The following is a 16,133-nucleotide window of genomic DNA, read 5'->3' as shown; positions in this document are numbered from 1 at the left end:
AATGGAAAGGAACATTTACCTATTTATATAACAGATCGTATGGTGGGTCACAAATTGGGAGAATTCGCACCTACTCTTACTTTCCGGGGACACGCGAGAAACGATAATAAATCTCGTCGTTAATGAAGTAAAAAGGGTGCTCATCATTCAGTGTTGGGAGGTAAACCTTATGGCAGGTGTGCGGAGGACTAGCAACCAAACGTATAAGAAAAAGAGTAATAAGATCAAGAGTAGACAAGTGCAAGCTTTAGCTAAACATAGATATATATGTATGTCTGCTCACAAAACACGAAGAGTCATTGATCAAATTCGCGGACGTTCTTATGAAGAAACACTTATGCTACTGGAACTCATGCCTTATCGAGCATCCTATCCTATTTTAAAATTGCTTTATTCTGCAGCAGCAAATGCTAGTCATAATATGGGTTTCAACGAAGCAGATTTATACATTAGTAAAGCGGAAGTCAATGAGGGTGCTATCATGAAAAGGTTAAAACCCCGAGCTCGAGGACGTAGTTATCCAATAAAAAAACCCACCTGTCATATAACAATTGTATTGAAAAATACTACTGAGAACTTTACTAATGAAGCCTAAGGGTTGAAGGGTTTAAGGGTGGTATAATAGAAAGATATTAAAAGGAGAAAGAGAGAGAAAAAGAGAGATGGGAAAAAAAAATAAATCCACTTGGTTTCCGACTTGGTACAAATCAGAATCATCGTTCCCTTTGGTTCGCACGACCAAAAAGTTATTCGAGGGATCTCCAGGAAGATGAAAAAATAAGGGATTGTATCAAGAATTATGTACAAAAAAATAGGAGAATATCCTCAGGTTTCGAAGGAATTGCACACATAGAGATTCAAAAAAAAATCGATCTGATCCAGGTCATAATCCATATTGGATTCCCAAATTTGTTAATCGAGGGTCGAACACGAGGAATCCATGAATTACAGACCGATGTAAAGAAAGGATTTCATTCTGTAAACCGGAGACTTAACATTGCTATCACAAGAGTTACAAAACCTTATGGGAAGCCTAATATTCTTGCGGAATACATAGCTCTACAATTAAAGAATAGAGTTTCATTTCGAAAGGCAATGAAAAGGGCTATTGAATTAACTGAGCAAGCAGATACAAAAGGAATTCAAGTGCAAATTGGAGGGCGTATTGATGGAAAAGAAATTGCGCGTGTCGAATGGGTCAGAGAGGGTAGGGTTCCCCTACAAACCATTCGAGCTAAAATTGATCATTGTTCCTACCCAGTTCGAACTATCTATGGGGTATTAGGCATTAAAATTTGGATATTTGTGGATGAGCAATAATGGACCTTTCATTTCTTTGCCATTCTATCCGACAATATAAATGAAAAAGAGTTTCATCAGTCTTTTTACCTTGAATCAAAATGAGCAATTCTGATTCTTTCTAATTCTTAATTCTATAGGGTTGAATAAAAATTCAATTGACCATTTGGTAGAATTGCTATGCTTAGTGTGTGACTCGTTGGTTTTTTCTTTAGAGTTGGGATTAAAAAAAAAAAAAAACAATACAATAATACGCAGACTGATCCCCAACTAATAACTATAGAACTAATAACCTACTCATTGCTTCGTATTATCGGGATCCAAGAAATCAGTCACTATATGATGTGACGATCGTATAGTTGTAGCAACTGAAATATTTTTCTTTTCCACATAATGGAAAAATCAAGCTGATTATGGGTTGAAAATAAAAAAAAAAGAGAGATGTGGGTAAATGGAAAGATGAGAGAAAGAGAGCAGGAGAATCTCAATGATATAGAATTCCAATATGTATGGCCTATGAATCATCTTATAAAAAGCAGTGTAATAAAGCATTAATGTGGATTCGCCCATAATTCGATGAATCCGATTCGGTTCATATTTAAAAATGATAATAAATAATAAAATAATAAGGAGCCTTAAGTCAATAGAGACTGAGAAGATTGACTCTGGAACGGATTTAATTGGAAGCTCCATTGCATATAGTTCAGGCCTAGCCATTAACGAAGAAGCTATGGGAACGACGGAACCTGTGACTGCAGAAGATTCTATTGCAAATGAATCCTAATTATTCATTGGGTGGGATGGCGAAATTGACCAGTAACCAATTGATTTATTCCGGGAAGTCGTGGGTTAACCCTGCCCTAGGAATGGGGCCCCGGATGACAGAGTAAATATTCGCCCGCGAAAGAAACACTTATTGGATTGCAAAATTTTTTGCTATTCAGTAAAGGTCAAAACAAGGATTCGGTATAAAAATGAAAGGCATTTTCCACGAAATAAACGTCCTATATCCTATAAAAAAATCGATATCGATAGATATATTATCTAGCTATATATACAATACAAGATATACGGATTCCCGCGTATAACAAACAGATTAAATTAAATATCAAAAAATCCCACGATTTTTTGTAATATTCATGCAATATTCATTATTCATTAAATAATGTGCATCGAATATTATTGAATCGTTTCATTCGCGAGGAGCTGGATGAGAAGAAACTCTCATGTCCGGTTCTGTAGTAGAGATGGAACTGAGAAACAACCATCAACTATAACCCCAAAAGAACCAGATTCCGTAAACAACATAGAGGAAGAATGAAGGGAATCTCTTATCGAGGCAATCATATTTGTTTTGGTAGATATGCTCTTCAGGCACTTGAACCCTCTTGGATTACATCTAGACAAATAGAAGCAGGGCGGCGAGCAATGACACGATATGCGCGCCGCGGTGGAAAAATATGGGTACGTATATTTCCCGACAAGCCTGTTACCCTAAGACCCACAGAAACACGTATGGGTTCCGGGAAGGGATCTCCCGAATATTGGGTATCCGTCGTTAAACCGGGTAGAATACTTTATGAAATGGGCGGAGTATCAGAAACTGTAGCTAGAGCAGCTATGTCAATAGCTGCATCCAAAATGCCTATACGAGCTCAATTCATTATTGCGGGATAGGGGTGTGGAAACAAAGGGCTATTTGTGAGGAGAAATACAATCGCAGATTTTTTTATTTCTGGACAAACAATATTTCTTTCTTTTTTCCTTCGCCCTTTGCATTGAAAGAGCTGATAAAAAAAAAATGATAATGATATGATTCAAACTCAGACCATTTGAATGTGGCAGACAACAGCGGAGCTCGGGAATTGATGTGTATTCGAATCTTAGGAGCTAGTAATCGCCGATATGCTCATATTGGTGACGTTATTGTTGCTGTAATCAAAGAAGCAGTGCCAAATATGCCTCTCCAAAGATCCGAAGTAATTAGAGCTGTAATTGTACGTACATGTAAAGAACTCAAACGCGACAACGGCATGATAATACGATATGATGACAATGCAGCAGTTGTCATTGATCAGGAAGGAAATCCAAAAGGAACTCGAGTTTTTGGAGCGATCGCTCGGGAACTGAGACAGTTGAATTTCACTAAAATAGTATCATTAGCTCCTGAGGTATTATAAAAAAATACCAGTAGATGAGAGCGGGATCGGAATATCCATGATTATAGGGTACCCGAAATAGATTAATTAGTATAGATTATGTCTTATGCATATACCTTTAATATAATATTTCATAAAAAAAGTAGAACATGTTGATTATATCAAAACAAAGAGGCACCAATAATTATAGTTCATCATGGTAGGGACACTATTGCCGATATAATAACTTCGATAAGGAATGCTGATATGAATAAAAAGGGAACGGTTCGAATAGCATCTACTAATATCACCGAAAACATTGTTAGAATACTTCTACGAGAAGGTTTTATTGAAAACGTTAGGAAACATCGAGAAGACAATAAACATTTCTTGGTTCAACCCTGCGACATAGAAGGAATAGGGAAAGGAGCATATAGAAATATTTTTAAGCGTATCAGCCGCCCTGGTTTACGAATATATTCCAACTATCAACGAATTCCTAGGGTTTTGGGCGGAATGGGGATTGTCATTCTTTCGACTTCACGAGGGATAATGACGGATCGAGAGGCTCGACTAAAAAGGATTGGAGGAGAAATTTTGTGTTATATATGGTAATCCCGCTGATATCCCGTAACTTACTATTTGTGAAAAAGAAAGGAAAGGCAGGTTGTTTAATATCACTTCTCCTCCATTAGTTGCTACTTCAAGGGGGTTACCGGAATGAAGAACAAAAATTGATTCATGAGGGTTTAATTACTGAATCACTTCCCAATGGTATGTTCCGGTTCGTTTAGATAATGAGGATCTGATTCTAGGTTATGTTTCGGGAGGATCCGACGTAGTTTTATACGGATATTACCCGGAGATAGAGTCAAAATCGAAGTAAGTCGTTATGATTCAACCAGGGGACGTATAATTTATAGACTTCGCAACAAAGATTCGAACAATTAGGCGCCTCTTGAAACATTCCTTTCATGGGGTGCGGATACAATTAGAGGTTCAAAATTCTCAAGAGACTTATTTTCTTCCAAGGAGTGGATTCGGTTTTAAGTTAAGGAATGACAAATATGAAAATAAGGGCTTCTGTTCGGAAAATTTGTGAAAAAATGTCGATTGATCCGTAGGCGGGGACGAATTATAGTAATTTGTTCCAACCCGAGACATAAACAGAGACAGGGGTAAAGGGGTAATCCTTTTAAAAGGGGATTCTCTAAAGGACCTGATGTACAAAAAAAGGATCTGTTTTGACATGAAATGGATATATCCGTATATCTCTGACTCATATTTATGAGAATGATAAAATATGACAAAACCTATACCAAGAATTGGTTCACGTAGGAGTGGACGTATTGGTTCACGTAAGACTGGACGTAGAATACCAAAAGGAGTTATTCATGTTCAAGCGAGTTTCAACAATACCATTGTAACTGTTACAGATGTACGAGGTCGGGTGGTTTCTTGGTCCTCCGCGGGCACTTGTGGATTCAAGGGCACAAGAAGAGGGACACCATTTGCTGCTCAAACCGCAGCAGGAAATGCTATTCGTACAGTGGTGGATCAGGGTATGCAACGAGCAGAAGTCATGATAAAGGGTCCTGGTCTCGGAAGAGATGCAGCATTACGAGCTATTCGTAGAAGCGGTATACTATTAAGTTTCGTACGTGACGTAACCCCTATGCCACATAATGGATGTAGACCCCCTAAAAAAAGACGTGTGTAAAATAAAAAAAAAGAATTGAACCCCTTTTTTTTTAATTTCAAGAGAAATAAATGATTCAGAAATCTGATCAAATAATATTAGTATGGTTCGAGAAGAAGTAGCAGTATCCACTCGAACATTACGGTGGAAGTGTGTTGAATCAAGAGTAGACAGTAAGCGCCTTCATTATGCGCGTTTCATGCTGTTCCCGCTTATGAAGGGTCAAGCAGATATGATAGGTATCGCGATGCGAAGGGCTCTACTTGGGGAAATAGAAGGAGCATGTATCACACGTGCAAAATCCGATAAGGTACCGCATGAATATTCTATGATAGCCGGTATTGAAGAATCTGTACATGAAATTTTCATGAATTTAAAAGAAATTGTATTGAGAAGTAATCTGTATGGAACTCTCGACGCATCTATTTGCGTCAGGGGTCCTAGATATGTAACTGCTCAAGATATCATCTCACCACCCTCCGTGGAAATAGTTGATACTACACAACATATAGCTAGCCTGACAGAGCCAATTGATTTGTGTATTGAATTAAAAATCGAGAGGAATCGCGGATATCGTATGAAAACCCCATCTAACTATCAAGATGGAAGTTACCCTATGGATGCTGTATTCATGCCTGTTCGAAATGTGAATCATAGTATTCATTCTTATGGGAATGGGAACGAGAAACAAGAGATACTTTTCCTCGAAATATGGACAAATGGGAGTTTAACCCCTAAAGAAGCACTTCACGAAGCTTCCCGTAATTTGATTGATTTATTTATTCCTTTTTTACACGCGGAGGAACGGGACACTCATTTAGAGGACAATCAAAACAGGGTGACTTTACCCCTTTTTCCCTTTGATGATGGGTTGGCTAATATAAGGAAAAACAAAAAGGGAAATGCATTGAAATGTATTTTTATTGACCAATTAGAATTGCCTCCCAGGACTTATAATTGTCTTAAAAGGTCCAATATACATACATTATTGGACCTTTTGAGTAATAGTCAAGAAGATCTTATGAGAATTGAGCATTTTCGCATAGAAGATGTAAAAAAAATATGGGACATTTTACAGAAACATTTCGAAATTTATTTACCTAAGAAAAAGTTTTAAATCCATTGGAATTAGTTCATTTTTACTAAAAAAAAATGGTTTTGAATCTTTAGCACGATCCGTATATTTGGAATGTATCCATAATGAAATTTAAGAGATGTATCTAGGGGAGATTCGCTCTGAAACGACTATTCCCTAGATACATACGTTATGGTATTTTTTTTTATTTTATTTCACGGTTAAATCCATTTATTTAAAAAAGACCTAAAGTTAGAGATTTATCAATAGGTAATGTTGCTCCAATACCTAACCAAAGAGCTACTGCGGTGCCGATCAAAAAAAACGGTTGTAGCTACTGGACGACGAAATGGGTTTTGGAATTTATTAACATTCTCCAAAAAAGGTACTGTCAATAATCCCACCGGTACTGAAACCATTAAAAGAACACCCAACAGCTTATTGGGTACTGTACGGAGTATTTGAAATACGGGAAAGAAATACCATTCGGGTAATATTTCCAAGGGAGTTGCAAATGGATCCGCGGGTTCACCAATCATTGACGGTTCTAGAACCGCTAGACCTACGGTACATGCAATAGTACCTAGAATAACTACTGGAAAAATATATAAAAGATCGTTAGGCCATGCGGGTTCGCCATAATAATTATGGCCCATCCCTTTAGCCAATTTAGCTCTTAATACAGGATCATTTAAATCAGGTTTCTTTGTTATTGGGATAGGTGAATTTTTATGGATCCATCCCCCGAGGGAACCGGACATGATAATTTTTCATCATCCGGCTCGAGCAAGAGTCAAAGGAAAAACTGGATCCATAAAAAATCGATATGTGATCCACACATATATGACTCTACATAAAAAAAGATTTATCGGATTCCATTTTTCCGAGTTGCAACTAGCCATTGCAAGGAATTCAGTTCTTACAGGTAAATGCTCAATACCCAAGTGGGCTTGCAAATTTGATCATGATCAAGTGCTTTTTGGATGGTCTCATGCCTTGTGATTTGTGTTTATCCCCACGATATATAGAGCCTTCTTAACGTTACATACAAAGGATTTACTTGTTACTAATAAAGTCTAGCCTTGCTCTTCCTTAGATCCCTTGTTTCACTCCGATAGTATCATAGATCGGGATCGATGCACAGGAAATGAATGCGTTTCCATACTATAAGTAAATAGATAGAACGTAATCTGGTTTATTTCACATTACTTATTCTACCGGATCTTACGGAGCCTGTTCATGCGCAACATGATTAGGGTCTGATCATAGAAAAGATTCTCCTCAAACGAACCAGCCTATCCTGTGTAAGGGGGCTTACACGTTGGTTGGAATAGAGACACATTTGGTTGTGAATTCCAATGTGGCAGATAAAATCATATATCCGCACGGCCAAATCGATAGTTCAAGTCACACACTCCCATAATCCATCTCTCTTCGGGGAATCCACTTCAACTACTCGTATCAAATTAAAGAATACTTTTGGGTTAGTTGAGGGAAAATTTCCAACTAAAATGTCTTATTTTTTTTTTCAATAATCCATATTTGTAGCAATGAAATACTATAGTTCCTCGCCGAAACGAAATGATATATGATCAATTACAAATATCTATAGTATGTCTTCTCTATAAAGGACCTGAAATACCTTGCTTACGTATCATTGGGAAGTGCATTAACATAAATACGGTAGTAAGAAGAGGTAATACAAAAGTGTGTAAACTATAAAAACGGGTCAAAGTGGATTGACCCACACTAGCACTTCCACGTAATAGCTCTACCAAAGGCGAACCTATTACAGGAATCGCTTCAGGTACGCCTGTCACGATTTTGACTGCCCAATAACCAATTTGGTCCCAAGGTAAGGAATAACCAGTTACACCAAAAGATGCAGTCAATACAGCCAAAACCACACCCGTAACCCAAGTTAATTCGCGAGGTTTTTTAAATCCACCTGTGAGATAGACACGAAATACGTGCAGGATCATCATTAGAACCATCATACTTGCTGACCATCGATGCACTGATCGGATTAACCAACCAAAGTTGGCTTCAGTCATTATGTATTGAACAGAGGCAAAAGCCTCCGTAACGGTCGGACGATAGTAAAAAGTCATAGCAAAACCCGTAGCCACTTGTACTAAAAAACAAGTAAGTGTGATCCCCCCTAGACAATAAAATATGTTGACATGAGGAGGAACATATTTACTAGTTATATCATCGGCAATCGCCTGAATCTCGAGACGTTCCTCGAACCAATCATATACTTTATTGAGATAGGTAAACCGACGGACCCCCCTAAGAACCGTATATGAAAATTTCATCTCGTACGGCTCAAGCGGAAACACCAAAATACTGGTTAAAACAGATATGTAATAGAAAGTTTGAAACTTATTAATAACTTGGTTCAAACATCTCTGAGGGTATGAAGGAACCAAAATCCGAAATCCCCCCTTTTTGATGATAATGCTAAAATCTCAAGTGGGCTCATCCGTCTTTATATTGATCGTTACAGGCCTCTTGAATTTTCTCTTCCCCCTTTTTTTTTATTTGATTTGTTGTTTGTGCGTCATTTTTTTTACTATTGATAGGAATTCTCTTGTTGAGACCCTATGATTTGATTGAAACCTCAGATTCATACTAGAACCACGATGATTCGCCCTAAAGCTAAGCCCAAAGGTTCTCTGAGTAAGAACCATTTGATCATCACTTACTTAATGAATGAATGTTATGACTAAAAATCCAGAGAAAGATTTGTCCCTCGGTCAAAGTCAAAATAAACACGATTCGGAAAGAGAAAAAATCGTTCGATTTCTGAAATACCTCTTTGAAAATTTTTGGAGTAGGAGTCCGGTCGCGAGGTCTGAATAGTAGGTATGAATCATAGTTCAAATATTTCTCTTGAGCTATTCCATGTATTCCGTGCTCCAGATACTCGAATAAATATCCGACGGGGCAGAACCATCTCCATTGAGATGAGATGACAGACCCATTTCTGCACTATCAATAGGATCAATTATAACAAGTCACACACTCATATTCCGGAACTACCGAAACAACGAAATTCCGCGGTCGAACTACCAGAATGGTCCAGAAATCCGAGTCCTAAGTGATTCATTTTTGATTCAAAAGCTAGGACTTCGTTGTTCTTGTGGGCCTAACTCATTGAAATTCCATCCAGTAAAACGGAAGAATTATAAATCTCCAAAATAATAGATAGGAATATCGCAAATAGAGCCATTGCGACACCCATTAAGGGGGTAGTTCCCCATCCAGGAGCTACTTTACCATATTCCGAATTCAATGGTTTCAATAAATCCCCTGTAAGAGTTCTTCTTGGCCCAGATCTAGAACTGTCCTCAACGGTTTGTGTAACCATAAATCCTATTGCATTGGTTGAGATCTGTTGACTTTGTATACTATTCCGTTGTAAATAAACGATCTTGTCGTAACGTGGATCCACCATATCGTGGTCTTGAAATTTTCTAATAATGGAAACAGCAACCTTAGTCGCCATCTCTATATCCGGTTCACTTGTAAGCTTTACTGGGTATGCCTTATATACCGCTTTTGGGCAGCCCTCTCAACAACTAAGAGATCCGTTCGAGGAACACGGAGACTAGTTGAAATGATGAACCTCCCCTATTAGTTGGGAGGCTCATTACTTCAATTGAGATAATGAAAAATCATTTCATCTTTTTAGTCGAAATCCTAGGCGGGTCTCGAAAAAAGATAGCGAAAAAAATTATCCCTAGAGTCGAAATTAACAGGAATGTATAAACCAATGCTTCCATAGATTCGATCGTGGTTTACAATTATAGCTTCCACACCTGTGCATTTGGGATCATTTCCCAGACAAGGAAAGGGTAATATTTAAAGAAAAGCAATAATGAAAATACAAATTTCTCCGGTACCCCGCCTATACCTATGCTAAAAAAAAAAAAATAGAGGCGAATGATGCCAGACCAGAACAACGTTGTATCAAACTACTTGTCTCCTTGTAGTTGGATCCCCAAGTTTTTGGAATGCCCCAAATTCGACTTGAGCATCCAAATCTGGGTCAATCCCAGCAAAAACATCTCTGAACAAGGTTCTAGCACCGTGCCAAATGTGTCCGAAAAAGAAGAGCAAAGCAAACGAAGCATGTCCAAAAGTGAACCAACCCCTTGGACTGCTACGAAAAACGCCATCAGATTTCAAAGTAGCACGATCTAATTCAAAAATTTCCCCCAATTGCGCACGTCTAGCATATTTTTTCACAGTAGCGGGATCACTATAGCTGATTCCATTGAGTTCGCCACCATAGAACTCAACAGTTACGCCTACTTGTTCGACACTATATTTTGATTCTGCCCTTCTAAAAGGAACATCGGCTCGCACAATTCCGTCTCCGTCTACCAAAACGACTGGAAATGTTTCAAAAAAAGTAGGCATACGGCGTACAAAAAGCTCATGCCCCTCTTTATCTCTAAAGACGGGGTGCCCTAACCACCCAACAGCTATTCCATCCCCGTTGTCCATTGAGCCTGCTCGGAATAATCCCCCTTTCGCCGGATTATTACCGATGTAATCATAAAAAGCTAATTTTTCGGGAACTTTAGACCAAGCTTCTGATAAACTCAGATTTTCGGCTAGTCCGGTGCCAACTCTTCGATATATTTCTTGTTGGAAGTACCCCTGATCCCATTGATAACGGGTGGGCCCAAATAATTCGACAGGGGTAGTTGCTGAACCATACCACATAGTTCCAGCAACTACAAAAGCTGCAAAAAAGACAGCAGCGATACTACTGGAAAGGACAGTTTCAATATTACCCATACGTAATCCTTTGTATAGTCGTTGGGGCGGGCGGACACTAAGATGGAATAGGCCCGCTAATATGCCCAATGTCCCCGCTGCAATATGATGGGAGGCTATTCCCCCCGGAACAAAAGGATCAAAACCTTCTGCCCCCCACGCTGGATTTACAGGTTGTACTTTTCCGGTTAGGCCATAGGGGTCGGACACCCATATTCCAGGACCATACAAGCCTGTTACATGAAATGCACCAAAACCAAAGCAAGCCAACCCTGAGAGAAATAAATGAATTCCAAAGATCTTGGGCAAATCCAAGGAGGGTTTTCCCGTACGTTCATCACAGAAGATTTCTAGGTCCCAATACACCCAATGCCAGATGGCTGCTAAGAAGCACAAGCCGGAAAACACAATATGTGCCCCGGCCACACCTTCGTAACTCCAAATACCCGGATTCGCTACAGTTCCTCCTGTGATACTCCAACCACCCCATGAATTGGTTATTCCTAAACGAGTCATGAAGGGTATAACGAACATACCCTGTCTCCACATTGGATCAAGAACGGGGTCAGAGGGATCAAAAACCGCTAATTCATATAGGGCCATCGAGCCGGCCCAACCAGCAACTAGAGCTGTATGCATTATATGGACAGAAAGTAAGCGACCGGGATCATTCAATACGACGGTATGAACACGATACCAAGGCAAACCCATGGAAATACCCCTTTTTTATCAAAGATAAATGGACACTATGTGACTTTATCGCATTGGAAAAGACTATGCTATGGCCCTCCGCCTTTCAGTGGATTATCTCGAGGCAAGGGTTAATATTTATTCCCTTCCATTGGAAATAATTGAACAATTCAATTCTGTTCGTAGGAACAAAGAGAAACAAATCTATTCTATACCCGATAAGTACCAATACGCAATGGGGGGGGGCTGGTCCCATTTTTTTTTGAGCAAATGCATAGAGACTTGTTCATCATTCGAATGACCCATTCGTAATAATTTTTTTTTCCGTTATTCATTCTGTCTTACTCCATGAACCCTCCAATCTATGGATAAAATCCAATAAACGTTTTTAAAAATAAACGAAAATATTAGGAAGGTGAGAAAGCCATTGTTACGTTTCCACATCAAAGTAAAATATAGTACTTAGTGCTTTTTTTTAACTTAATGCCCATTGGTGTTCCAAAAGTGCCTTTTCGGAATCCTGGAGAGGAAGATGCAGTTTGGGTTGACGTATAGTGCGACTTGTCAGACATATTGGGTCATATGGGATTTCCCCGTTCTCTCCCCCGATCGAGATACCCCCTGTTTTGCCCAAGAAAGATTGATTGAATCGTTAATAATAATTAGAATTCGAATTCGGAGCGTGAAGCGCAATTAGATCAATTTTTTTGTTGGTTTGGGGATCAAAATTATATCAATTAATCCGTATTATCAACTAGAATAATTTATGGTTAGGTTGGACCAATAAGAAGTATCCAGGCTCCGTTCAGGAAATACCAAATTGGGAATCTACGGATAATTACCGCTTGTATCATAACGGATTCTTATTATATTTATATTATACCATAACATAATGTATAATATAAGTGATCTTAAACTGCCAATCAATAAAGTAATATGATGAATACATCAAATATCTGGTATTGGTGGAAGGCATGAAACCGGCCGAATTGAAAAAAAAAAAAAACAAGTCGTAGCAAAAGCAAAAAGAAGTGGTACTGGGATTATTTGTACTATATGTGCAAATAGAATTCGGGCAGATTTTTACCCGGAGTAGAGCATAAACCTAAAAGAATTGAGGAGGCCCGTTTAGGAACAAGAAAATAACATCGCGATTCGAATCTCGATGAAACCAATACATCAATGAGAGGTTAGTTCGATAAGTTCAATGAATTCTTTTTTTTTTTTATTATAGGTTAAAATTCTTATAGGTTAAAGGGAAGCGATTCAAAACTCATGTTTCTTAAAAATGGAAGAAAAAGCCTCTTCGTTTAGTTAGGAAAAAACTTTTTTTTTACGAAAAAACAAAAACAAAGAGGGCTGGAATCGACACATTGATTCTTTTTTTTTTTTTTGTTTCGCCATTTTTTGAACCGTATGCATCTAAAGGCGCGTGTGCGGTTCCGAAGGAAATTTTGTCCTAATCAACCGACTTCATCGAGAAAGATTACTTTTTTTAGGGCAAGAGATTGATAGCGAGATCTCAAATCAAATTGTAGGTCTCATGATATATCTCAGTATAGAGGATGCGACCAGGGATCTTTATTTGTTTATAAACTCTCCCGGCGGGTGGGTAATCCCCGGAATAGCTATTTATGACACTATGCAATTTGTGTCACCAGATGTACATACAATATGCATGGGATTAGCCGCTTCAATGGGATCTTTTATCCTGGTCGGAGGAGAAATTACCAAACGTCTAGCATTCCCTCACGCTTGGCGCCAATGAGTTTTTTTTTTATTTGAGAGAAAACATAAGACTATGCCTTCGCTATACGGAATATAAATAATAAGTAATAATAGCATGGCACCTCGAGCTCGATATTAACAAACCATTATTTCATTTTTTTTCCATAACATGAGATTCCGTATCGAGATAGTAGTATGAAACAAAGGTTATTTCCCGATTTCATCTTCTGTATCGGAGGTCTGTTTCAGCGTCACAAACAAATCCTTTTTTGCTTCTACACCAGAAGTCTCTTTCCGATATTTAGGTTATGAAAGAGTACGAAAGAAAAAAAAATTTAACTTATTTGATCCGATCAGAAAGATACTTTGGGATTGCAGAATCACAGACGAGATAAAAAAAAATATATAAAGCAACGGAACCATCATAGTATTTTTGGCTCCTCCGAAAGGAAGGATGGTAAATGGAGCATTCAACGATCTGGATCTGATGGATCTTATTTGTCTCTTTCTTCAATGGAAGGGAAAAGGAAATTCCATTTAGGAGCCGTATGCAATGCACAAAAAAATATGCCTGTACGGTTGTTCAATTCTATCTTTTTCCTCTTGCTTGTTATTCTTTATCCTACCCCTTCATGCGATCGCGCGAGATAGGGGAACCATTCATTATGTTATTATATCGCCAGGGTTATGATCCACCAACCTGCTAGCTCTTTTTATGAGGCATCAACAGGAGAATTTATCCTGGAAGCGGAAGAACTACTAAGACTACGCGAAACCCTCACAAGGGTTTATGTACAAAGAACGGGAAAACCCTTATGGGTTATATCCGAAGACATGGAAAGGGATGTTTTTATGTCAGCAACAGAAGCCCAAGCTCATGGCATTGTTGATCTTGTAGCGATCGAAAATAACGGGGGTTTCGCATAAAAATCCTAGATTCTATCTCGAACCATAATTAGAATGATCCGTAAGTTCATATTTTATGTTCTTACCCAGGTAAAAAATTAAGAAGTAATTCATCATGATCGGGTTAGGATCGATCTAAACCGGCTTTTGGATACGATGCAGCATGCCAACTATTAAACAACTTATTAGAAATACAAGACAGCCAATCCGCAATGTTACGAAATCCCCTGCTCTTCGAGGATGTCCTCAGCGTCGAGGAATATGTACTAGGGTGTATGTGCGACGCGTTCAGATCATGGGCTGGAACAAATGAGACAATTTTTCCAGTATCAATGACCAGTACCAACGAATAGGATGGAATGGAGACGAACTCAATTCACTATCTAAAAATAGTGATCTATCATATACCTATATTGTGTTATTGTGTATGGTATGGTATGGAATTTATGGTTTCCATTGGTGCAAATCCAATCACCTCAATTTGAGATGAAAAGCAATTCCCCATTGGTAGCAAGTGGTATCCATTAAGCGGGGAAATTGAATTTTAAAAACAGAATAATTCTGTTCCTACTCTTGCAAGAACGGACTAACAGGGTCAGCTACCTAGCCAACCTTCACAACTAAATGCCGTCACTGTATGGATAGATCTCGTTGTGAAAAGACCTATTACTGTATAATTCATGGGTAGAGCCAAAGAGTGTGAACTGTACAAGTTACCAAAACATTGATTAAATGAGTAAGGGGCTCCGGTGTATAGAGAGGACCTCACCGTTTAAGAAGTAACCATAGAAACGATGGAAACCACTATTTCTATTTTATTTCTATTTTATTTATTTATCCATTTACTACGTATTTATTACTATTTATTTGATACTTAATATCGGTCAAATTTTGTATTTTAATATCGGTCAAAAATATTTTTTATTTTATTTTGGGGCGAAATGCAAATGCCTGGAAGAAATAAAAAATCGTGGTTGGGAAGGTCATAGTAGCAAAAGCCATTGGAATTTTTATTTTATACATCGGAAGAATCCGTTTTGTTATTAATTAAACTAGAAGAGGGGAAAAGAATGACTGAAAGAAAAGAAATCAATTAGTTATTCATCAAAGTTTTATTTGATTCAATGACCAGAGTTAGACGAGGATATATAGCTCGGAGACGTCGATCAAAAATGCGTTTATTTGCATCAACCTTTCGAGGGGCTCATTCAAGACTTACTCGAACTATTATGCAACAGAAAATGAGAGCTTTGGTTTCTACTCATCGGGATAGAGGCCGGCAAAAGAGAGATTTTCGTCGTTTGTGGATCACTCGGATAAACGCGGTAACCCGCGAGGATAGGGTATCCCATAGTTATAGTAGATTTATACACGATCTGCGCAAGAGACAGTTGCTTCTTAACCGTAAAATACTTGCACAAATAGCTATATCAAATAAGAATTGTCTTTACATGATTTCTAATGAAATCCTCAAATAAGGAGATTTAAGGAATTCGACGGAATGATTTAAACGGAGTTCCCCGGAGAATGAACTCCGGGAAGATAGAATCGAAATTCATATGATAACAGTAGGAATGAATAAACACGCTTCAATAATAAAAAAAAGATTTCTCCCCCCCCCATTATTTTTTCTTTTTTTCTTATGACGCGACAATCTAATCTCTCGGCTTTTCCAACAAAACATCAATCGGAGTTTGAGTTCCAATTCGAGTTTTTATTCAATTCGGGTGGTGGGTCTACTTATTTCTGCTTCTAGGGCCGGTAGTTCTAGGGAACTACTCGGCCTCTCAAATTGTTTCTCATTATT

This window comes from Aristolochia californica, unplaced genomic scaffold, assembly GCF_029961685.1.
Source record: "Aristolochia californica isolate CCGP_79_NKW_82.1479 unplaced genomic scaffold, dmAriCali1.0.hap1 SCAF_318, whole genome shotgun sequence".
NCBI lineage: Eukaryota > Viridiplantae > Streptophyta > Magnoliopsida > Piperales > Aristolochiaceae > Aristolochia > Aristolochia californica.
This window is presented reverse-complemented; position numbering follows the sequence as displayed.